We start from the raw sequence: 26,094 nt of genomic DNA, 5'->3' as shown, positions 1-26,094 counted from the left end.
CGGCGGTTTCGAAGTATCACTGGGGAACGGACAGCTGGTGTGCACCGTCCTCAGATCGCCCTGGCGTGATATTTGGCTCAGCGGTGACTCGTAGTTAAGTATGAAAAAAACGCTGACTCGAATCAGCGGAGCTAGGTGAATAGCTCTTCAAGAAAAAGGTTAATAATTGATTTTTTACTCACTGTTTAAAAATTCTGTTGTGGTGATTTAGGTTAAAAGGGTCTGGAGAATGTTTTAATGATTTTTTATGTTCTGTTTTTTTAAAAAATATTTTTAGTGTTTTTCTGCTCCTCAGTCCATCCTCTGGGTAAATTTTTAGTGATTTTTTAATTATCGGCCATTTTCTTTCGGAACCGTCCAATCGATCCTAAATTCCACTTTTTCGCTGAGAACTTGGGTGCAACGCCCATTTTTTTCGCTGGGCGGATTTTTACATTTTTGGTGGGGGTAAGTTTTTGCCGACGATAATCTTAGGAATCTTAGCAGTCTTTTGGGCGGCAATCAGGTGCTGGCGGGTTGTTAGGAAATTCTAGCTCATTGAACCCAGTTCCATCAACTGTCGCATAAGGCTTAAACTGAAATTTGAAGCATTTTCATAATCTTTCCAATAGTTACAGAATTGTGATAACGCATTTTAATTCCTGAAACATAACCATGATAACCGAGAAGGAATGTTTCTATCAGCTGTGTATGAAAAGAGCTGACATGGCTAAGTGAAATAAAGCACTCGCGAGGACTCATTTTTTAAAATGTGAAGTGCAATGTTACCTGGCGTAATCAAATAATATACACTGCCTAAAATGTTAGGACCTGTTGTTATTTATACAAAATAATATTGGGAAAACCTCTCTGTCAAACTTGACATCCAGCCTAAAAAAGACTTGAAACAATTTAATGGGAAGGTTACAGTTATTCAATCTAGTCAGCTCTAGCTCTTATCGTTAGTTGTTTGGTAAATGAGGCATAACAATGAACTATGTGAACGATTTTCTTGGTGTTTTGCAGTAACTATTGCTCTCTGGGAACTAAATTGTTATTCAAATAATTAGGTAAACAAGGTCACAAGAAAAACAACAACAGAAAACTTGTATTCTTACTGTTACTGTCATTTATGCGGTATGATAATTGGTGATAACAAGCAACACATGCTTTTAATCCACTGCATCCCATGGTGCCCTTGAGACATATAACATGTAAAATCAATGTAGAATCTTATAGTCTGTCAAAGCCAATAATTTTCAGACAGGTCAAACCAGTGAGAACTTCTGGATCTCAGAATCCCATGAATTTCAAACATGGATAATTAGAACTCCTGCAAATCAAAAATAAGAACTAGGAACAATGCCAATGAGTTGCTCAGTTGCCAATGAGTTTGTGAAATGCTATCCTTTTCATAAACATCAAAAGGATAAATTACCAGATAATCTCTTTGGTTAGTTTAGGCCACGACACTGAGAAAATGCCCTGGTCTTCTTCGAATAGTTCCATGCGATCTTTAATATATATACTTTAAAAAATGTTCTTTGCCTTCAGATGAGCCTGATGGAAAATAACCATCCTCCTCCATCAGGAAATAAGGATGGTTTAGGTGGCAGGCATCAAGACTAATGCCATTGATGCTCCACTGTTAATCCACTGGAAAATGCACTTACGAGTAGTACAGGAAAGAACGGAGGACCCCAACAATGCTTGAGGCCCTGAACCAATGTTGGTCAAGAAAGAGGTTCATAGAAACACAGAAAATAGGTGCACGAGTAGGCCATTCGGCCCTTCGAGCCTGCACCGCCATTCAATAAGATCATGGCTGATCATTCCTTCAGTACCCCTTTCCTGCTTTCTCTCCATACCCCTTGATCCCCTTAACCGTAAGGGCCATATCTAACTCCCTCTTGAAGATATCCAATGAACTGGCATCAACAACTCTCTGCGGCAGGGAATTCCACAGGTCAACAACTCTCTGAGTGAAGAAGTTTCTCATCTCAGTCCTAAATGGCCTGCCCCTTATCCTAAGACTATGTCCCCTGGTTCTGGACTTCCCCAACATCGAGAACATTCTTCCCGCATCTAACCTGTCCAGTCCCGTCAGAATCTGAGATGTTTCTATGAGATCCCCTCTCATCCTTCTAAACGCCAGTGAATAAAGGCCCAGTTGATCCAGTCTCTCCTCATATGACAGCCCAGCCATCCCTGGAATCAGTCTGGTGAACCTTCACTGCACTCCCTCAATAGCAAGAACGTCCTTCCTCAGACTAGGAGACCAAAACTGAACACAATATTCCAGATGAGGCCTCACCAAGGCCCTGTACAACTGCAGTAAGACCTCCCTGCTCTTATATTCAAATCCCCCAGCTATGAAGGGCAACATACTATTTGCCTTCTTTACCACCTGCTGTACCTCCGTGCCCACTTTCAGTGACTGATGAACCATGACACCCAGGTCTTGTTGCACCTCCCCTTTTTCTAGTCTGCCGCCATTCATATAATATTCTGCCTTCGTGTTTTTGCCCTCAAATTGGATAACCTCACATTTATCCACATTATACTGCATCTGTCATGTATTTGCCCACTCACCTAATCTGTCCAAGTCACCCTGTAGCCTCTGAGCGTCCTCCTCACAGCTAACACCACCACCCAGTTTAGTGTCATCCGCAAACTTGGGGATATTACATTCAATTCCTTCATCCAAATCGTTAATGTATATTGTAAAGAGCTGGGGTCCCAGCACTGAGCCCTGCGGCACCCCACTAGTAACTGCCTGCCATTCAGAAAATGACCCGTTTATCCCGACTCTCTGCTTCCTGTCTGCCAACCAGTTCTCTATCCACGTCAGTACATTACCCCCAATACCATGCGCTTTGATTTTGTACACCAATCTCTTGTGCGGGACCTTGTCAAAAGCCTTTTGAAAGTCCAAATACACCACATCCACTGGTTCTCCCTTGTCCACTCTACTCGTTACATCCTCAAAAAATTCCAGAAGATTCGTCAAGCATGATTTCCCTTTCATAAATCCATGCTGACTCAGTCCGATCCTGTCACTGCTTTCCAAATGGGCTGCTATTTCATCCTTAATGATTGATTCCAACATTTTCCCCACTACTGATGTCAGGCTAACCGGTCTATAATTACCAGCTTTCTCTCTCCCTTCTTTTTTTAAAAGTGTCATTACATTAGCTGCCCTCCAGTCCACAGGAACTGATCCAGAGTCGATAGATTGTTGGAAAATGATCACCAATGCATCCACTATTTCTAGGGCCACTTCCTTAAGTACTCTGGGATGCAGACTATCAGGACCCGGGGATTTATCGGTCTTTAATCCCATCAATTTCCCGAACACAATTTCTCGCCTAATAAGGATACCTTTCAGTTCCTCATTCTCAATAGACCCACTGTCCCCTAGTACATTCGGAAGGTTATTTGTATCTTCCTTTGTGAAGACAGAACTGAAGTATTTGTTCAATTGGTCTGCCATTTCTTTGTTCCCTATTATAAATTCACCTGAATCTGACTGCAAGGGACCTACGTTTGTCTTTACTAATCTTTTTCTCTTCACATATTTATAGAAGCTTTTGCAGTCAGTTTTTATGTTCCCTGCAAGCTTCCTCTCGTACTCTATTTTCCCCTTTTTAATTAAACCCTTAGTCTTCCTCTGTTGAATTCTAAATTTCTCCCAGTCCTCAGGTTTGTTGCTTTTTCTAGCCAATTTATATGCCTCTTTCTTGGTTTTAACACTATCCTTAATTTCCCTTGTTAGCCATGGTTGAGCCACCTTCCCAGTTTTATTTTTACTCCAGACAGGGATGTACAATTGCTGAAGTTCATCCATGTGATCTTTAAATGTTTGCCATTGCTTATCCACCGTCAACCCTTTAAATATCCTCTGCCAGTCTATTCTAGCCAATTCACACCTCATACCGTCGAAGTTACCTTTCCTTAAGTTCAGGACCCTAGTTTCCAAATTAACTTTGTCACTCTCCATCTTAATAAGGAATTCTACCATATTATGGTCACTTTTCCCCAAAGGGCCTCGCACAACAAGATTGCTAATAAATCCCTTCTCATTACACATCACCCAGTCTAGGATGGCCAGTTCCCTGGTTGGTTCCTCGACATATTGGTCTAGAAAACCGTCCCTAATTCACTCCAGTTAGGTTTGCCCAATCTGTATGTAGATTAAAGTCGCCCATCATTATTGCTGTACCTTTATTGCACAGATCCCTTATTTCTTGTTTGATGCTGTCCCCAACCTCACTACTACTATTTGGTGGTCTGTACACAACTCCCACTAGCGTTTTCTGCCCTTTGGTATTCCGTAGCTCCACCCATACCGATTCCACATCATCCAGGTTAATGTCCTTCCTTACAATTGCATTGATTTCCTCTTTAATCAGCAACGCCACCCCGCCTCCTTTTCCTTTCTGTCTATCCTTCCTAAATGCTGAATACCCTTGGATGTTGAGTTCCCAGCCTTGGTCACCCTGGAGCTATGTCTCCGTGATGCCAATCACATCATATCCGTTGACTGCTATCTGAGCAGTTAATTCATCCACCTTGTTCCGAATACTCCTCGCATTGAGGCACAGAGCCTTCAGGCTTGTCTTTTTAACACACTTTGCCCCTTTTGAATCTTGCTGTAATGTGGCCCTTTTTGCTTTTTGCCTTGGGTTTCTCTGCCCTTCACTTTTACTATTCTCCTTTCTATCTTTTGCTTCTGTCCCCCTTCTATTTCCCTCTATCTCCCTGCATAGGTTCTCATCCCCCTGCCATATTAGTTTAACTCCTCCCCAACAGCACGAGCAAACACTCCCGCTAGGGCATTGGTTCCGATCCTGCCCAGCGCAGACCGTCTGGTTTGTACTGGTTCCACCTCCCCCAGAACCGGTTCCAATGTCCCAGGAATTTGAATCCCTCCCTTCTATACCATTTCTCAAGCCACGTATTCATCTGAGCTATCCTGCGATGCCTACTCTGATTAGCACGTAGCACTGGTAGCAATCCTGAGATTATTACTTTTGAGGTCCTACTTTTTAATTTAACTCCTAGCTCCCTAAATTCATCTTGTAAGACCTCATCCCGTTTTTGACCTATATTGTTGGTACCTATATGCATCACGACAACTGGCTGTTCACCCTCCCTTTTCAGAATGTCCTGTACCCGCTCCGAAACATCCTTGACCCTTGCACCAGGGAGGCAACATACCATTCATGTTTTAGTCTTCCTGATAACTGCTCACATTTCAATGTTATTGCTATGTGTTACTTTGTTTTGGTGTAATTTTTCAGTTCACTTGACTAATAACACAAATAATCCAACAAATTCTTTCTATAATTAAGTATCCCATTAATCATTACAGAAACTATCAAATTAATCAGAAATGACAACACAGAAACAAGCAGTTCGGCTCAACCAGTCCATGTTGGTGTTTGCCCTTCACTTGAATCCATTTGCTTACCTCGGTTCCATATCCCTTTATTCCCCTTTCCTTCAACCAACCACCTAACCTATTCTTAAATAGTAACATGGTCTATGCTTCAATCACTACATCCAGTAGTACATTCCATATCTTTACAATCCTCTGTGAAAACAAGTTTCTCCTGCTCTCTGTCCTAAATCCCTGACATTTGGGGGGAAAATTCGGGGCATTTGGTGCTAACAGCATTTTGCCCAGGCACGGTACCGCTACCAACTCCTGCGAAATTCTGTGGCAGTTTAGCGGCAGTGATAACCGGTAGTGCCCCGCTCCTACCGGTAGCGCCCCGGGGCCGCTGCGCCAGCAATGACAACGTCATCACTGTGCGCAGTGACCTGTTTTCGCCCCGGAGTGAAAATTCAGTAGGGCCCCGTGAGGTTGCTGCGGGTGGGCGAAAATTAACGGGGAAGTGCACACTAAAAAATTTTTACAGGCCGACTTACCAGTCGCGGTTTTCTTCACATCAGTTTGCGGGATCCGTGCTACGATTTTGCAGCCCAGCATTCCGCTTGTGTGTGATGGGCTGCTGCCACGGCACCTTGTGATCTAGCGATGGTCCCTTCTCCCTCCTGCACAGTTGGCAGCTTGGCCCTCCCCTTTTATTTCACCCCGTCAATCTTATACCTACATGCCCTCATTCTAGTCCCTACAACCATTGGAAATGGTCTGCTTCTGTCTATTCTCTCTTCATAATTTTTAACACCTCTGTCCAAATGCCCTGTAATCTTCTCTGATCTTAGAAAATCAACACAAAATTTTCAAGTCTTTCATTGTATTTATATTTCCTCATTTGAGGCAACATCCTAGTGAATGTGCAGTATACTGTCTTGACTTCATAGGCTGTAAAGTATTTTGTTGGCTGTAAAGCGCTTTGGGACGTCCGGTGATCGTGAAAGATGCTATATGATGAACAATTATTTTGTATCGGTCTGAACAAATATTTTGTATCGGTCTTCATGGTAGAAGACACTAAAAACATCCCAATAGTGAATAATCAAGGGGCTATAGGTAAGGAAGAACTTAATACATCACTCTCACTAAAGAAGTAGTACTCGGTAAAATAATGGGACTAAAAGCGGACAAATCCCCAGACCTGATGGCTTACATCCTAGGGTCTGAAAAGAAGTGGCTGCAGAAACAGTGGATGCTTGGTTGTAATCTACCAAAATTCCCTGGATTCTGGGGCGGTCCCAGCGAATTGGAAAATCGCAAATGTAATGCCCCTATTTAAAAAAGGAGGCAGACAAAAAGCAGGAAACTATAGACCAATTAGCCTAACATCTGTCGTTGGGAAAATGCTGGAGTCTATTATTAAGGAAGCAGTAGCAGGACATTTGGAAAAGCATGGTTCAATCAAGCAGAGCCAGCATGGTTTTATGAAAGGGAAATCATGTTTGACAAATTTGCTGAAGTTCTTTGAGGAGGTAACGAGCCGGGTGGATAAGGAGGAACCAGGATGTGGTGTATTTGGATTTCCAGAAGGCATTCGATAAGCTGCCACATAAGATAAAAGTTCACGGGGTTGGGGGTAATATATTAGCATGAATAGAGGATTGGCTAACTAACAGAAAACAGAGAGTCGGGATAAATGGTTCATAAGAACATAAGAATTAGGACAGGAGTAGGCCATCTAGCCCCTTGAGCCTGCTCCGCCATTCAACAAGATCATGGCTGATCTGGCCGTGGTCTCAGCTCCATTTACCCGCCCGCTCCCCGTAACCCTTAATTCCCTCATTGGTTAAAAATCTATCAATCTGTGATTTGAATACATTCAATGAGCGAGCCTCAACTGCTTCCTTGGGCAGAGAATTCCAAAGATTCACAACCCTCTGGGAGAAGAAATTCCTTCTCAACTCGGTTTTAAATTGGCTCCCCTGTATTTTGAGGCTGTGCCCCCTAGTTCTAGTCTCCCCGACCAGTGGAAACAACCTCTCTGCCTCTATCTTGTCTATCCCTTTCATTATTTAAATGTTTTAATAAGATCACCCCTCATCCTTCTGAACTCCAACGAGTAAAGACCCAGTCTACTCAATCTATCATCATAAGGTAACCCCCTCATCTCCGGAATCAGCCTAGTGAATCGTCTCTGTACCCCTTCCAAAGCTAGTATATCCTTCCTTAAGTAAGGTGACCAAAACTACACGCAGTATTCCAGGTGCGGCCTCACCAATACCCTGTACAGTTGCAGCAGGACCTCCCTGCTTTTGTACTCCATCCCTCTCGCAATGAAGGCCAACATTCCATTCGCCTTCCTGATTACCTGCTGCATCTGCAAACTAACTTTTTGGGATTCATGCACAAGGGCCCCCAGGTCCCTCTGCACCGCAGCATGTTGTAATTTCTCCCCATTCAAATAATATTCCCTTTTACTGTTTTTTTTCCAAGGTGGATGACCTCACACTTTCCGACATTGTATTCCATCATTCTCGGGTTGGCAATCAGTAACCAGTGGGGTGCCGCAGGGATCAGTGCTGGGACCCCAACTATTTACAATCTATATTAACGACTTGAAGGAAGGGACCGAGTGTAACGTAGCCAAGTTTGCTGACAATACAAAGATATGAGGAAAAGCAATGTGTGAGGAGGACACAAAAAATCTGCAAAAGGATATAGACAGGCTAAGTGAGTGGGCAAAAATTTGGCAGATGGAGTATAATGTTGGAAAGTGTGAGGTCATGCACTTTGGCAGAAAAAAATCAAAGAGCAAGTTATTATTTAAATGGAGGAATATTGCAAAGTGCTGCTGTACAGCGGGACCTGGGGGTAATTGTGCATGAAACACAAAAGTTAGTATGCAGGTACAGCAAGTGATCAGGAAGGCAAATGGAATGTTGGCCTTGATTGCAAAGGGGATGGAGTATAAAAGCAAAGAAGTCCTGTTACAATTGTACAGGGTATTGGTGAGGCCACACCTGGAGTACTGTGTACAGTTTTGGTCTCCGTATTTAAGGAAGGATATACTTGCATTGGAGGCTGTTCAGAGAAGATCCACAAGGTTGATTCCGGAGATGAGGGAGTTGACATGAAGATAGGTTGAGTAGGTTGGGTCTATACTCATTGGAATTCAGAAGAATGAGAGGTGATCTTATTGAAACTTATAAGATAATGAGGGGCCTCGACAAGGTGGATGCAGAGGATATATCCACTCATAGGGGAAATAAAACTAGGGGACAGTATCTAAGAATAAGGGGCCGCCCATTTAAAACTGTGATGAGGAGAAATTTCTTCTCTTTAAAAGCGCTGAAATTGACAGCACGTTGGGAAACTGGCTAGTTAGCACGCCAGAGATCCGCTCGGTAGAATCGAGTGACCTAATTAAAGCAATATAGAGCTCGTTAAGAGGCTATTAACAGCCTTTTTAACCTGCTGTTGCAGCTTTTCCTGGCTGTCAACAGGATTCCCAGGCTTGCTGAACCTCGTCAGAGAAAGCAAGGCAAGAGCAGACCGGCCATAATAGACAGTTTAAAAAAAAAGAACGTGTTTATTTGTACTGCCAAAATGGCCACCATGCTCCACCCTTTGTTTCTGATTGGTCCCCTTGGAGGATGCCGTACCCTGAAGTTTCACAGGAATGTGTAACTGGAACTGCCCATTCCAAGGTCTCACTGACTTTGCAAATTGTAACTTGATCCACTTTGACTTCCTGAAGTGACAGAGGACAGAGCTCCCCAGAAGACAGCAAGGGCCAGCCAAAGTGCCTTACCCCAGTCCAAGTACCAAGTACATCCCCTCTCCCCAGCCAAAGTGCCTTACCCCAGTCCAAGTACATCCCTACCCCAGCTGAAGCGCCTTACCGCAGTCCAAGTATATCCCTCCCCCAGCCAAAGTATCCTTCCCCCCACCCCCCCAACATAGATGGGGCATTGTGTACAGATTGTTAACAGGTTTATTGGGTATGAAATGAATAGTGACAGAGTCATGACTTCTGGATATGATCCATTCCAACGATGTCCCTTGTAGGGGGTTGGAAGAACGTGATCCATCTTCCCTGAATTCCCTCTCTCCCCTCCGACTCCACCACCCGTGTCTTCTCTCTCTCCCCCCCCCTCAGTCTCTCTCTTTCTCCAACCCCCAGCCCCTCTCTCTCTCCCTCCCAGCAACTATCTATCTCTCTCTCCCCCCCCAGGCTCTCCCTCTCCCTCTCTCCACCCCCAGTCTCTCCCTCCAACCCGCCACCGCCGGCCCCCTCCTCCCCCCGCCCCTGCCATCGGGCCTAGGCCGGCCAGGGGAGAGAGAGTTGGAACCTCAGGTCCTGCTTCTTGGCACCACGTGCATGGAATGATTCGGTGGGGAGGCCAGAGCTTCACGGGGGGGTGAGGGCTTGTCGCCTGTCGGTCAAAAAAGTGCAGTACAGGCCGGGGGGGGGGGGGGTGGCGGCGGGGCTGGACAGACACCTGTCTGTCAAAAAAAGTGCAGTACAAGTTTTTTAAAAAATCAAATAAACACTCACACCTCATTCCTTGCCTAAGGGAAAGGCTCTTGCGGACACCATTTGTGCTGAGAATTTGCTTTCAGGAGTTTGCAGGTAATTTCTACAACTTCGGCAGTCACTCTCCTTGGAAATCACTCTCACCACATTGGAGGATTGTGCCTCTGATCGGCACTTTACCTGTCATCCATCTATCAAATCAGCATGGGTGCCGCATATGCTGCCTCACCTTTGACCTCAGATTCAGACCAAGACGAGCCCCAGCGGCACCAAGATCAGCGATACCTGCAACAGTTTTCTCCTCACCGACCTGCGCTCCACAGGAGGGGATGAGCAAAGGGGTGCACCTTGCAGGAGGCAATACCCCCAAACCAAGGTATATAGGCAGAGGATCAGCTTCCTGGACATGACTGAACAGCAGTGCCGCTGGAAAAAGACCTGCTGCCATTTGGACCTGGTGGACACCTGTTACCCATGTTGTAACGTCTTCACCTCAGGCTCATTCCAGGGATCTGCAGGAGATATTTGCAGGATCTCGCAGTTGACCACCCACAAAAGCCACACCCAGGTGACCGATGCCATGTTTCACACGCCAGAGACTCATGTACACTTTGCCACTGATGTAGCCAGTCAGACAGAGCAGACGCTCGGCTTTGTGGCTCTGGCTGGCTTCCCACAGGCGCAGGGCATCATCAACTGCACACATGTGCCTATCAAGGCACCCTCAGATCACCCAGGAGTGTTCGTGAACAGCAAGGGCTTCCACTCCCTCAATATGCAGCTTATCTGCAACCACAAAAAGATCATGCATCTGTGAGCATGATCTATCATGACTTATTGATCTGCACCAGTCCACCCTCCCTCCGCTCTTCGCACCTCTGACCAGACTTACCGGCTGATTGCTGGAGACAAGGGTTATCCACTGAAGACGTGGCTGATGACACCCTTGAGGAGGCCAAACAGTGAGGCCGAAGAGTGCTACAATTAAAATCAGATGATGACGAGATGTGTAATAGAGCAAGCAATCGGGATGCTGAAGATGCACTTCAGATGCCTGGGCAGATCTGGAGGAGCCCTTCAATACGCACCAGCCACGGTCTCCAGAATGATCATCATATGCTGCATTCTGCACAACACAGCGCAGCAGTGAGGATTGGCGCTGCAGGAGGAGCAAGGTGCAGAGCACAGAGCCTCTTCGGAGGAGGAGGAGGATGTGGAGAAGAAGCAGGAGGAACATGAGGACAAGGAGGAGGAATCGGAAGCTGAACCTGAAATATACATGGCACCAGCAGCAGTGCACATTGCTGCCCAGGAGTCCCAGGATGGCCTCATAATGGCACGATTTAGTTAAATTGCACCAGTGCACCCATATGGCACCCAGATGCTGAACCAACTTCCCCCCTGCACCACCCCAAAACAGTCCTAAAATGACCAAGTCATTCCTGTCACACACAACTTCAATGGGGGGACAGCCTCTGCAAGTACAACATGTTTTCATATTGTTATCTTGAAAGGTTTGCAACACTCCATTACTCAGATAGAAACTTCTGCAGCTTCTTCAAAGCTCTCTCAAAAAGAATGCTAATTTGCAGTCAAGAACCAAGTTAGATTATATTGAGCACCACTTTATTTACACATGGGGTAATTTTCAACTTACTGCCTGAGAGTAAAACTAGCGTTGGAAATGAAAATGTAATCAGGCAGTTTGTACCAGTCTTATGCCCAGACGGCAAGTTACAAATCTACTCCAAGGACTATCTAGCATACATACTTCATATAGCAGTTCTTTATTGGTAGAGTAAGATAACATCCTTGATAATTTCTTTAGTCAGAACATAAGACCATCTTAATTGTTTTTTAAATGTTTGTGACTATAGTCTTGCTTCTTGGGAAGTGGTTCTTTTACATGCACATTTGGTTTATAGTCTTGTGCTTGTGAGTCTCATAATTTCCACATAAGAATGTAGTGCAGTATTTGTTGAACACTCCACGTGAGAGTGATGGAATTACACACCAGTAACCCAGCAGCAAATTGCCTGATGGTCTCACTTAAAGCAGTGTAGCAACATAGTTTTCCATTTGGTGGCATAATACCACAGATCCTGCACTGAATTTACACAGCTAGGAATCAGAGACCAAATTCATAGGGCTAGAAATTTGGTATCGCCCATTTTGAGGCGTTAATCCTATCGGGGAGGTAACAATAGCGCCCCCTGAAAGTTTGCGCCGCCTACCACAAAATTAGGTTTCTGTGCCCCGAGAGGGAAAGGGAACGCTAAATCAGTCGTTGCACAATTCTCTTACGGCAGTGAAACCGAAAATCTCAGCAGTAAATTTTCAGAAGGAATACATCCCATGAACAGCCAATTCTTCAAGGCTTGCTAAGATAACTATGTATATGCCCAGTTTCAACTTCTCAGTCTGCTCAGAGCGGGAAAATGGAGGAGGAAGGCGGTCGCCATCGTGCCTACTGCAGTACCCGCTCCTTCACTATGTGTACCAGGCCATGGCCTTTGTTGGTGAAGACACCATAAAAGTTCAGGCGCAGTTCAGCAGCCAAGTCCTGGCCATTCAAGCGGCGCTGACCTTCTTCTTCCCTACTCAGCCTGACTCCTCCAAGCACTATCATTTCACTTTTCTTATGCGCAACACTTCAACCTCATGCTTCATCTTAGGTGGTTGTCACTTAATCCCACTGTTCACACAGCCACTCTGTGCAGCCTCGCAGATTCAAATGGAGATCTGCACATTTCCATACATTAACAGTAGCTATTCAACTATGGAAGGCACATGTGGCACACTCACCCACAGCTTCTTGTGTTTGCGGTAGCGGTCGATGAAGCTGAGTCCTCCGGGGACGGCGACAGTATGTTAATGCCCTTTTTGTTTTATGTGAGACCCTTTACCCTTGATAACACATGCCTTACCCCCTTTACATATAAATGTCCAATGCCACCTTCTTTTTCCCTTCCTGCCCCCTCCCCTGCTGCTAACCACAGTTGCTTTGTGCTTACAGATAATGAACCAGAAGCACAGCAGCCTGCCCATGAGACCTCCACATCGAATGACGGCGGAGACAAGGAGGAAGGGGACCAAAGTCTTGCGACAGAGCAGGACCCTCCATCAGCACCACCAAGTGTGGACACCACCTCGGTGGAAGAGACGACATTCCTGGGCTTTGAACGGCCTGAGGCTCCTGACCCCAGTGGCCTGCAGCAACGTCCAGTGTGAGGGTCAGGTCGGGGGCCAGCTCTCCTGAGAGTGAGTCAGCCCAGGACTCCTGCTCAGCGATACTCAGATGTGGACCTGGTCTTGGAAGCTATGTCGAGAGAGTCCATGGTAATGCACCAGGAACTTATGGGTGCATTGGATAGGGTCCCGCAGAGAATGAATGCACTTGATCTGAGGTTGGCGGAGACCGCCTTAAGCATTGCCCGTGCCTCTCAGCAGCCCGAGCCCATCCTTGCCCACTTATAAAGGGAGATGGACTCAATGAGCGACAGTGGAGTACCAGAGGTGATGGCACATGCCATGGTTGACGTGGCAGCAGCTATCACATCACAGGCCGAAGCCATGCAAGGCCTTCGTGCTGCGAGTCAGTCTCAGATTGATGCCATGAAATCTCTAACTGCTGCCATCCTCTCTGTGTTCCCCACAGTCCGACGGGAAAGTGACCGTGCCGAAGCAGGCCAGCAATCTGCTCCCACAGATTGCTCCGGATGCTGAGGCTCTGCCCCGGGGGAGTGGCAGTGGGTCGCTGGAAATGGAAGGTGCTGTTCTTGCTCAAGACGACAGCATTCCGGCTCCCATCACTGCCACTCCGCCTTTGCACCCGCCGCGATCTACACCCCAGCCAGCCAGGACTGCTGCCGCCGATGCTGAGGCAGTGCAGTCCATAGCCGGGCCTTCCAGAGCTGGTCCAGGGTGCCCTGCTAGGCCATCTGTAGACACAGCAGCCCTCAAGCAGCCTTGCTGCAGGCACTGAGGCAACATTGAGGAGAAGCAATAGGCGTGGGGGAGGGGGTTAAGGAAAGGGGTGGTAAATTGCCGAGCAAATCTCAATAAAGGCTTTGGCCACCATGGACAAATGTCCTTATCATTGTAAATATCTTGTTGCTGTTGTTTGATGCCTGCTACTTGTGCATGGGTCTGGGCCTAATATGGCGCATGGAAGCGAGTGTGGAATTACAAATGGCAGGGGCGTTTGTGCACATATTGCTGAAGTTGATTGTGTGTTATGCTGTTCCAAGGGTCATTTGTTAAACTTTTTATTCGTTCCTGGTGACGGGTTGTTGGTGTGCTGTTTGAGGCGAGACTTTTGATGCAGTCATTAAAATGTTCATTTGATCATTTGCATTCCCGTCTTGTATATTAATATGGAATTTCACGGCAATGTGCCATTATCGTAGCACATAGCCCGGGCAATATCAGCTGCATCCATCAGCTTCCTCCATTGAAGAGAAGCGATGTATTATGAACGGCTGACGTGCGGCCGTTGCACCAGCAGCTTTGCCACGGTGCCTCCTCCATGGCTGTTGCTCCTCCTCCTCGTGTGGCTGGCCATTCGGGGCCTCGGCAGGCTCCTCTTTCTTCTCCTCCTGAGGTGGGGTTGCAATCCCCAATGGCATTGCCTGGACCCTCATTATGGCCAAGTTGTGCAGCATGCAGCACACCACAATGAATAGCGACACCTGTAGAGGGCAGTATTGAAGGCTGCCTCCAGAGCAGTCCAGGCATCGGAAACATTGCTTCAGCACCCCTATTCTCTGATCGATTATGTTGCGGGTGGCCGCATGGCTGTCGTTTTAGAGTTGTTCTGCTTAAGGTGGTGGGGTTGCAGAGGGGGGTCATTAGCCAGGTGGCTAGGCCATATCCTTTGTCCCTGAGCAGCCAGCCGCGCCCTTCCCGTGGTGACTCAAACATTCGTGGCACATTGCTCTCACGCAGGATGAACGCATCGTGTGTGCTGCCAGGATAGCAGGCATTCACTACAAGGATGCACTGCATGTGGTCGCACAGCAGCTGTACATTCAGGAAGTGATATCCTTTTCTGTTTCAGAAGACCTCGTCATTCTGGAATGGTGTTTGCATGGCCATGTGTGTACAGTCAATGGCTCCTTCAACCATCGGGAAGCCCGCTATCCTGGCAAAGCCACATGTCCGCTCATCCTGTTTATCCCATCTCATTGGAATGTTATGAATTCCACTCTCTGTCTCCACAGAGCCTGTGTCACGTCGCGAATGCAATGATGTGTAGTGAATTGAGAGACGTTGCATATTGCGGATGCAACGAATTGAGGTGCAGAGGGACCTGGGGGTCCTTGTGCATGAATCCCAAAAAGTTAGTTTGCAGGTGCAGCAGGTAATCAGGAAGGTGAATGGAATGTTGGCCTTCATTGCGAGAGGGATGGAGTACAAAAACAGGGAGGTCCTGCTGCAACTGTACATGGTATTGGTGAGGCCGCACCTGGAGTACTGTGTGTAGTTTTGGTCACTTTACTTAAGGATATACTAGCTTTGAAGGGGGTACAGAGACGATTCACTAGGCTGATTCCGGAGATGAGGGGGTTACCTTATGATGATAGATTGAGTAGACTGGGTCTTTACTCGTTGGAGTTCAGAAGGATGAGGGGTGATCTTATAGAAACATTTAAAATAATGAAAGAGATAGACAAGATAGAGGCAGAGAGGTTGGTTCCACTGGTCGGGGAGACTAGAACTAGGGGGCACAGCCTCAAAATACAGGGGAGCCAATATAAAACCGAGTTGAGAAGGAATTTCTTCTCCCAGAGGGTTGTGAATCTGTGGAATTCTCTGCCCAAGGAAGCAGTTGAGGCTAGCTCATTGAATGTATTCAAATCACAGATAGATTTTTAACCAATAAGGGAATTAAGGGTTATGGGGAGCGGGCGGGTAAGTGGAGCTGAGTCCACGGCCAGATCAGCCATGATCTTGTTGAATGGCGGAGCAGGCTCGAGGGGCTAGATGGCCTACTCCTGTTCCTAATTCTTATGTTCTTATGTTCTTATGAGAGACACTGCATATGTCTTCTGATGCAGCCTGGAAGGAGCCAGAGGCATCGAAGGTCAGCGCCACAGTGACCTTCACTGAGATGGGCAGCGCAGTCCTAGTGCCGATGTCAGGCTGCATATCTCTGTGAAGACTTCTTTTCAGAAGCGCAGCCTTCTGACACACTGCTCCTCCAACATGTCGAGGTATGTGCGTTGCTCCAGGTAAACCCATGGCGGGTAAGGCCTAAAGTCCCGACATCTACGGGGTCTCCTCAGTCGTGGGCCGACATGGCCAATAGCCCTTCTATCTTGACGCCACCTAACAAGTGCACGTCGAAGGCGACGCTGCCATGCTAGTAATGCACCATTGAACTCCCAAACTCAAGTTGCTAGGAACCTGTAAGGTCAGATAAATCTGCCACTGCCCAGAGGTTCACGCACCATGCACTGTCGAAACATTGCACTCACTCTGATCTCCGATTAATCTGGTTGCTCCTCCCTTCAAATAGTCTCCTGGTATCGCCTAAAGTAGTTGGGACCGCCTGGTTTCTCCGGCGTGTTCAGCGGCAGACGCTAAATGAGGTGGAGACACCTAATTTTGTGAGTGGGGCGCTAGCGGGTCATTGCACGTGAACTGACGACATGATCTGTGTGAAGTTAGACAGCGAGGCGGTAGCATTTTGCACCACCGGTAAACCCAAACAAATTTCCCGGTGGGATGATACAACCTGCGTGGCTGTGCGGGAAACCATTCGAGGTGCATTAACGTCCCTCCACCCAGAGTCATAACTAAATCTAATTGCCTTGAGTTGCACTGTACCTGTTGTGCTCAATTGTTTTGAAATCTTTGAAGCTGTACCTCATCAACTCTTGCAAGAATTCTAGACACAATGCATCAAAAGCTGCGGTAAGATAATTTGCTATTAAAATCTACTTTTGGAAACATCCTCTGGTATTGTTTCATAGTTGATGAGTTTTGTAGTCAGCATCCATTCTCTAATCCTACAATCTTCCAGAAAATTTGTACGTGTAGCCCCTCAGGGAAGAAATGCTTTAAATAAAATGTTTTCCTTGTGTCTGTAAACCACGATAATGGCATACAGATTGTTTTTCAAATGGATTATATAGACTGAGTGGAAGGTGCCATTTGCAACTGCTGTCTTATTAGGTTTGTCCAGCCTGGGGTACAATTTCAGCTGTTCAGATAGTAATAGGTCAATTGCAGCAGGCTCTGCATTCGATCAGGCAAGACATGTTGACAAGAAAAACAAGAAAGTTTGATTTATATAGGACATTAGTTCTACCAAACTGTTGACATTAGTACCACTACAATAAGAGTAAAAATGTGGAAATTGGAAGTTTCCTATCAGAGCAATGGAAGGAGGAGGTGTGAACACACTCAAAGTACCATATGAGAGAAGCAATGAACAGGAAAGACATTTTCCCCACAATTGAAGATTAATGGGAGAAGAGGAAATGCAGACTCACTTAAAAATAATGGGCCCAAATTTCTCCAACCCCTTTTTCCGGTGCACTCTTCTGAGATGCATCGACATTGTGCGCTCAAAACGGCGCCAAAAAACGTACTAAGGATTCTGGTCGCTCTGCTATGTGTCCCGGGTCCTGGCACAGCGTTTCTCGTGGAGTGGGGGGGGCGGAGCTACAGCCCTGCGCCAAAAACTGTGGCGGCAGCTGTCTGCATGCGTGGTGGAGTCTGCACACATGCGCAGTAGCTCCTCACCCTCCCAGCGCATCCTGCAGGCTGTGAGCAGGGCCCAAAGCTCGCTGCCCCTATCCCTGGCCGAAGGGATGACCCGATGTTCGTCGCCCCTATCCCTGGCTGAGTGGCCTGCCGCACAGGCCAGCCGCTACCTTCCCGTGCTGAGGGCTACAGGAAACAGGTTGGTGCGGGAAGACTTGGGGGAATGAAGGGGGGTGGAAGTGGGGGGAAGAGTTTTGATTGGGGGGGGGGGGAGAAGAGTTTCGATTGGGGGGGGGGGGGGGGAGAGTTTTGATGGGGGGAGGGGGAGAAAGAGTTTTGATCGGGGGGGGTGGTTAGGAGGAGAGTTTCTTGAAATGATTTAGAAAAAGAACAAGCTGCTCGAATTAGAAAAGTTGTCCCTAATTAATTCATAAATGGTTTTATGAAAACCTTTGTCTTCTGATATAAATGATATTAAAATGTGCATGTTTTATGAAGCTTTATATAGTGGAATGTGTAAATTATGCAAAAGTTACAGTACAAGATCTGTATTAGTTGTTGTGAAGGTGTTTAGTGCTTTGCAAGGTCCTCTGTGCTTCCCTTGCCCCCCTATCTCTGGTTACCTGCGCTGATTTCTTAACTCTCTACAAGGGTTTTCTATGCAGCCACAAGTGGCCACATACGCTGGCCTAAGTTAGTTTGAAGCAACTATTAGCTGTCCAAACTGGCTTAAATGGCCAAAACGGCTGGTAACGCCACCTTCTGAAAAAAAAACGAAACTAAAAAAAATCCTAACTAACTCACTTACACTGGCGCAAATTAAATGTGCAGAATGGGGATTTTTAAGATAGTCCAGAAAAATCAAGTTGTTCCAAAAAAAACAGCAACTCCTGGGCAAATTTGGGCCCAATGAGTGCAGCATTTCTGGGGAAGTTCTGACAGCTCCTCTGCGGGGAAGTAGCTAATCTTCACTCAGTATCTCCCTGTGACAGCATGGCCAGGATTGGGAGTTTTGCATTGCAATTGCAGGAACAGACACATTTCATCACTCCATTGCACAAACTACACACCAGAGGCCCAATTTCCCTTCCTTCTCCAGCATAAACTGGCCAGTGCACGTTTCACAAGTGCCCAACTTCACCTTGGCTATAGCCAGCTGTTTTGCTGGTTGGTCCCAAGAGATTGTTGGCAGCCCCTTTACAAATTCTCTGATCTAAAGGGGTAGGCCCAATATCTCTACCACTCAGTTTTCTTTGCTGGTGACCAAATCCAGACTGAATACCAAGAAAATGAAATAGGTGGTATGAGATTTTAATGCTTATTGCCCACATCGGAGCTGTTCCAGAAAATGTATGTGAAGCGCAAGCAGTGCAGAAATCTGGCATTATGCATCGCTATTGTTTTTTCCTGTATCTAATGCCACAGAAACTGGCCCACATGGGCTATAAGGTCGAGGAAAATAAGCCCCCACATGTTTAATCCAAAAATACAACTTGGTTCAGTTTTTGTGCATGTACATATGAAGAAAGAGACCTTTCGAATCACAAAAAAAAATTTTAATACAAAAAACAGAAGCAACAGAAATATCAACTTAGATAACACTTTCCCTTCAAAGAATGTAGCCTGAAAATTCTGGCAGTTTTGCTGTGTCACGAGATGTCTGGCAGGGCAGAACTTTCACCTGATGTTTTCAACCCAACATTACCATCCTAAATCTCAGGACTAGGGCATTTAAAAACAGGGGTGGAAGCCAAGCCTGTAGAGGTGCAACAGAGGTGCATGTACCACTAAACCAACATAATCTTGGAACAACACCCCGTGTGTGTGTCCCATAGTGGTAGGTCTACGTCTTAGACCTACTGCTGCACAAACGTTCTGCATTCCGATAGCAGTGAGCCAGAAGACTTTAAAAAAAACTCTGCTGGTCGGGACCACTTGTAGCCCAGATTCACATCTACTTGCAGCAGATGCAAGTACTACTGAGCAATAGGTGCAACTGGCAGGATTTCTGAAGTAGGCAGGAAACGGTCCCAGAAAGTGAAAAGTCCAATATATATATATACATTAGTGGTTTTATAAACGCATTAATAGATGACAACTCTATAAATAGCACAAAGGAACTCAGTACCAAAAGAGGCAAAAAATGTCAAGGTGTGGATTAGATTGTAAATTAAGGGACCTGAGGTAGCAGATCAGCCATGATCTTATTGAATGGGAGAGCAGACTCGATGGGCGGAATGGCCTACTCCTGCTCCTTTTTCTTAAGAAGACAATGATGATGAAGAGACACCGTCACTCGATCTTACACTCGCAGCCACCAGCTCAGAGACTGACGCAGAAAGGATAGCGCAGGCGCCAGCTTGCCGGAGGGTGAGGTCACACACTAGTTCTGGTGCAGAGGAGTCAGTTGAGGACTTTAATGGCCCAGGCTACTGCGGAAGGCTGATGGGTGTACTCAACCAAATGCTTGTTGCACTGGAAAGCCCGCGCACAATGTCAAGGAGCGTAGAAGAGTCCAGCTCCAACTTAGCACAGGGCTTTGCACAGAATGAGAAATAAAGGCTGGCATTTGCTCAAGGGAGGTGGGTTGGGGGCGGGGAACCTGGGGAAATTTCCCGCAGGGAAATGTGCAAATTCCCGACTTTAACGGCAGTGCCTGATTTGAATGCAAGTCCTCGGATTGCTGCCCGCAGGCAGCCAGATTGAGAGGTTGTCTGGCTGCGGGCGGGTAGTCCTCAGATGCAAGGGGTCAGCTGGGGGAGGGATCGCAGGGTTGGCACAATCAAGGTTCGATTGGGAAGGGTGGTCGGAGGTCAGCATGGTCGGGGATCAGGGGTGTCAGCTGGATGATCGTCAGAGGGTTGGGGATTGGGAGGGGTTGGAGGGTCAGCAGGGGATCAGGAGGGGGTCAGAGGATTGGTGGGGGTTGCCCGAGTATTGGGGATTGGTGGCGGAGGGAAGGGGGAGGGGTGGATTGGGGTTCAGCATGAGCTAGGTTGGTGATTGGGAGGTGGGGGGGTCAGGGATTGTAGCCGACCTCAGCATCATTGGTGGGGTGGGGGCGTGGGGGGGGAGGAAGCCTCATGGTGGGGATCAAAGGACTGGGGAGGTGATCGGAGTCCTCAGGGTGGGGTCTCCAATCGCTGGAGGAGGATGGGGGGGGGGCGGGGTGGATTAGGTAGGAACCCTGGATCAAGGAGGTAGATATAAAGCTACTTACCTCCTGGATCCACCAGTCCTCTCCTCAGTTTAACTGCTGAGTTTCACGAACTGTGTGAAACCTGTCCACAGGCAGTTAAATTCAAAATGGAGGTAAAAAAAACGAGGCTTCTAGCCTCATTACAATATTTAAATTGAGATACTGCCACCTGGCAGCAGGTTGGCTGCCTGCCCAATCCCGTCTCCGTTAAAACCAGAAGTGGGCGGGGTGGAGGTGGGATTAGGTCGGGAATCACATTTTTAACAATTTAACATCCCCCCAGGCTCCAAACCCACTTGTTCATTTTTAGGGGAACATTCCAGCCAATGAGAGGGGAAAGAAAGATTAGATTAAGAGAGAGAGAGAAAGAAAAAAAAAGAGCCAGAATGGAAAAGTAAGAAAAAAATTAAAATTTGACATTTTTAAAATCTCTAACAACAATTTACGACATGCAAGATTGAGGCTCAACTGTTTACATTGTTCTCATTCTGGGTAGAAGTGATTGATTAGCATTGCATTAACAATTATCACATTTTTAAAAGGGTAGTTACATTATCAATTATGAGCTCTATCATTCTGCAGCTAATTTAACATGCAAATCCAGCAGGTTCTTAAAAATAACGGAGAGTGTCCAAGAGTGTGAGGAAAATGGTGGAGCGGCGTAAATTGACCAGCAAATTCTGAAGATGCGCAGCTCGCGGAGTATCTCTTCATTCCCTGAGTTTGCTGGCCGATTTGCACATTAATAACGCTGGGCGTTGTGGCCAGTTCGGCCGAATGGTTTATTTCTGTGCCGTAAATTCAATGTAATTCTATGATATGTAATCTAATTGAATGATGGAACAGCCTCGAGGGACTTACTCCTGTTCCAATGTTCCTAAGACTGAAGACTGAGTACAATCAGCCAGCAATGATTCTGGGAGTTGTCATTGCTGGAACTTTTTAAACTTTACTCAGGTAGCACAGTGGAAGACAATTTTCTTTTAATTGTTTTTTCTTAAAACACCAAATCTGTTATTTTTTAAATCCCACAATGTTCTCAGTCCTCACTTCTGTTGCTGAGGAGTGGAATATCGCAGGTTGCTTTCCAAACCCCAATCATCTTCAGACTCCAAAAGAATGCAACAGCAACCTGGAAATGGTAATGCCAACTAATTTGTTCCCTTCTCTCCCCTCCCTCTCGCACCCTGTACAGAGATACTGTACTGCAATTTTCAGCTACCACAGGTCAAACTGGGAACTTGGTGGAGTGGTAAATTAACTGAATGTACTTCCTCCTACTTCACTGCTCTATGTATTTTTGGTGCAATGAGCACTTATACTCTACAACTCATCATTTTATTTGTGAAGGTAATTTTGTCCACAAATTTCAGGTGAAATCCCAAGAAGATTAAAGTTTCTTTAAGCATTCTGAAAAAGCTTCTGTTGATTGTGTCAAGTACTTTTGTTGAAACTATCATATGAATTTGTCCAAAGGGGAGCAAACACTCAGACAAATGCCACATTCATCATCAGAGTCAAGCAGCAGTTGGCTGTAACTACATCAGTGACACAAATAGAACCATATCATTCTGTAGCTAAACTAAAGTAAGGACTTTTGAAAAGAAAAGTACATTAAAGCTATGAAGAGATAATGTTATTCACCCACTCAAGGAAGCAATTTTGTTGACAGCTGGCTAAGAAGCTTCTTGCACAGGTTTTGATTAAAGTAGTCCATCTATTTATATTCATGCTCTCATTAGTTAAGCATCATGACATAAAATCTGGTGTAGACGTGCATCTTCTATATATAGCTTTATGCTTTTTATCCAGTTCTCTCTCCTCCGCAATGACCCATGTTGATATATGGTTCCATGGTGCTAGCAGATCTCTGGTACCTCACCCCAGTAGTCATTCTGTACATGTGCCAGCAAGATAATCTACCTGGGGTTGTGGGGGTGAGAGTGGCAGGAATCGCAGCTTAGCTCAATCTGTCCTCACCCAATAGACTATACACATGCATTTTCCAGGAGGGATCACTTTGTACCAACCAAGAGCAAGTGCCTTGGTTGCTTTTTTGAGCATTAAGGCCAATTGGATTGTCCTGGCTTCTCTCACAGCTGATTTAAATGAGCTCAGCATTGACCAAGCGTCATCCCTCCTGTTCTATATGTCTCGGTATTAAATAGAGCACGCATTCACCCACTACACCATTGGTGCTCTCATATACTGTTTCATGTTCTTCAAATATTTGGGTGGTGATTAACAAGCAAAGCTTCTTAAAACCAATAATAAACCTTTACTAGTGAATTTCCACTTGTAAAATTGATGTGTACAAGTGCAGACAGGGGGGCGAAATTCAGGGCCACCAGAAAGCTGGCGAACCTATCTTTTTCTTGAAGTTTTTTCCGCCGGGATCGTTAAGGCGGACTTTCCGTTGATTTTCAGGACATTGTTTTTTTAAAGTTGGACCGGAAGTCAGACATAGTGGGAGCGGAAGTGAGGCGGTAAAGCAGGCTGAGGGGCAGAAGTTGGGTCAGGATTGGGAGCGGTGGTGACATCACAGCATGTGTGCATCACCACGCTCGCTCCCCTCCCTCTGTTAAAGGGGAGAGAATCGGGCAGCATTTTCTAACTTCGGCCACTGGGCCACCAGGGAGGGTTTCAGCCGGGCCAGCAGCCTGGCATCTAAGGGGGGTGCCAGGCTGCGACATTCAGCCCTCCCCTTTAATGTCCGCTGCAAGGCCAGGGCTGAGAGAGAGGAGGCAAGATGCACCGACAGAAAAAAAAGCTGTCGGGGGCACCATCCAGCAGCTCATGGATTTTTTTTAGCTGCATTTCCATCGGAATAAAATGTAGGTGCGGCAGTCAGCAGCAGCGGGGCGGAAATGGGGACAGGCTGAAAAATCCTGGGGCGGTGCGGCCAGTTGACCACAAAGCAGCGGCCATGGGATTCTGCCGCATGGCCGCCGCAAACGAGCAGCAATGGGTCTTACCGAGACCCTAAATTTTGGCCCCGGGAAGTCTTAATAATGTTCAACACTCATTTTGGCCAATCTAGCCAGAGAAAAAGCTGATCTGCTGGTGGGCGGTGGGCAGAGCACTTTGATTGGTTGAAGGGACAGTGGTTTGTGGTTCTACATCTGACTGGTCAAAGTGACTTTATTACATTAAATCGCCACAAAACATGCACATAAAAACAAGACTTTTATACATAAATTGCTTTGTAAAGCCTAACACAGTACTAAATGGGCTGCAGATATAATTCAAGGGTGACAGCAGTTACATCCAATTGTGAGGGCAGAAAAATCACTCCAGACAGAATAATGGAATATACAGTACAGTGCAAGATGCCACATTCAAAAACACTCGTGTGCACTTCTTGGGCAGAGGAAAAAGTAATACACTCAATCAAACTTTATTGAAGAATGCATTATTTTTATGTAATTTGTTTTCTTTTATGCTCATCAAGATTAGAAATGTTCACGCCAAGTTTGGCACCCATATTAGCATAAAGCATTTTCAGATTAAGGTAAAGCACCAGATGTTCCTTCAATTCAACTTTAGAACAGCATCCCTTCTGCAAGAATATAAACGTTTCCACTTCATGCATCCTTTTCATAAGGTTTTTGACCTAATGTTTCATATAGCCCACCTGAAGAGGCTGGGAGCTATGGAATAAATGGACAAATCTTTTATTTCATCGAGGACGGGTACTCCGGCTTTAAGATCCATATAAGAGCAGAGAGACTCACTGAACCAATTTTCCTTGAAGACAAGCGAGGGAATGTTTTCCACTGTTTTCCAACCTATTAGACTTCTTTATCATGATATAATTGACTAACATCGTAAGGGGTGGCCTCGAACTGTCTGTTCTGGGCATTTTTCTAAAACAGCAACATTCTTTTTCACAGATAATACTGTGTTGTTGGTAGACTCACCTAAGGATCCAGTGTGCATTCTACTCAACATCTTGAACGATGGACTATCCAATGGGATATCATGGAGAATGCCTCAAGTATGGTATTATTATTTCTCTCAAAAGAATTGATTGCAAGATATAGGGGGAATGTACTTCATTTGTTGTTTCGTTTTGGTACCTAAAGATTCTTCCAGTCCATGCAAGATCCAGGACCAAGTTGTGAGGTTTATTTATGTAAAAAGGTTGCAGGAAGGAAAGGATCTGGCTTTCATCAACTGTCCTTTAGGCTTTGAGTCTCATGCAGCTAAGTCAGGCACATCTCGCACATCTGGCATGTCCCTTTGCCAATGCTCTCAAATGAGGAACCAGGTTAAGCAGTTTGTGAAGAGTAGTTCTGGTACGCAGCACTGGATTTGGATGTGTAGAACATCAAAGTGGCTGCTAAAATGCAAGCCACTCTTGTATGTATTTCCACCATTCTGAAGGCACTGTCCATTCTATGGCAAATGGAAAAACTCTGAGACTATAACCGACATCTGCTGGAGGGCATTACCTGAGACTGGATACAAGAACACATGTTCACATAAACAAAGCTTAGTGCCTAAACTGATTGGGTTGCAAACCTGCTGTCCACAGAGTGAGGGCTCAAACCCAAGCTTGACACTAGTAAAGTGACTGTCCTTCTTGGCGACAGAAGGTTGGAATCAAGTCAAACATCTGTTGCAGACTCAGGAAAGCGATACTTTAACCAAGCAGGTCTGCTGTACTTCTTGCCATTGCTGAAATTGACCAGCTAGCCTAGCTCAGCAAAGCAAACTTGGGGGCGCCAGGGAAGACCTGTCACTGGGAGATGAGATTTTTCCCACTGAGCTTCAGATAATCCTACAAACCAATGCTTTAATAGCGAAGAATAGACAAACTGTGGGAAGTTTGCCAATGTTCAGTGCTGGTAGACTATGTGGTTTTAGCAGCACCGTGTTACCACCAGTCAGCCTCCTCTCCAACCGGTCTGCAGCCACTTTTGTGCTGTCAGTTATTTTCCCACACACCCCCCACCCCCATTTTTCCCATCCTCTTTATGTTCCTGATTTAAAGCACTTTAGTTAATTTTCCTGCTTCTTAAAATGAATTGGCAAAAACCACATGCTGGGATTTTGTATTTGCCGGTATGCACTCCGGCCATAAAGCAGGAAATGAGAGGCAGAGAATGTATCTTTAGGGAGTTCACTGACATACTTAATAAACATAAATTTCCATGAATAAATAAAAATACCTCATAAAATACTTAAAATGTCATCATTTATGTAATTTTCTAAAGTGTCTGTGTGTATCTTTAAATCTCAAAAATGGTTCACAAGAGAGATTTATAACTATTTTTAACA

At 45.9% G+C, this 26,094-nt stretch overlaps 1 protein-coding gene across 1 annotated transcript in view; it reads right to left on the bottom strand.

Moving 5' to 3' along the window:
- Positions 1-23,815: 23,815 nt before the first annotated feature.
- Positions 23,816-26,094, bottom strand: part of LOC139267200 (exostosin-1) — a 146,542-nt gene continuing 144,263 nt past the window's right edge. The window contains exon 5 of the mRNA XM_070885141.1: positions 23,816-25,271. The gene's annotated coding sequence lies outside the window, so the exon portion shown is untranslated. The remainder of the gene's footprint in view (positions 25,272-26,094) is intronic.

Source organism: Pristiophorus japonicus, chromosome 7, assembly GCF_044704955.1.
Source record: "Pristiophorus japonicus isolate sPriJap1 chromosome 7, sPriJap1.hap1, whole genome shotgun sequence".
Taxonomy (NCBI): Eukaryota; Metazoa; Chordata; class Chondrichthyes; family Pristiophoridae; genus Pristiophorus; species Pristiophorus japonicus.
Note: the sequence above shows the minus strand (reverse complement) of the source record. Positions and strands in the feature narration are given on the sequence as shown.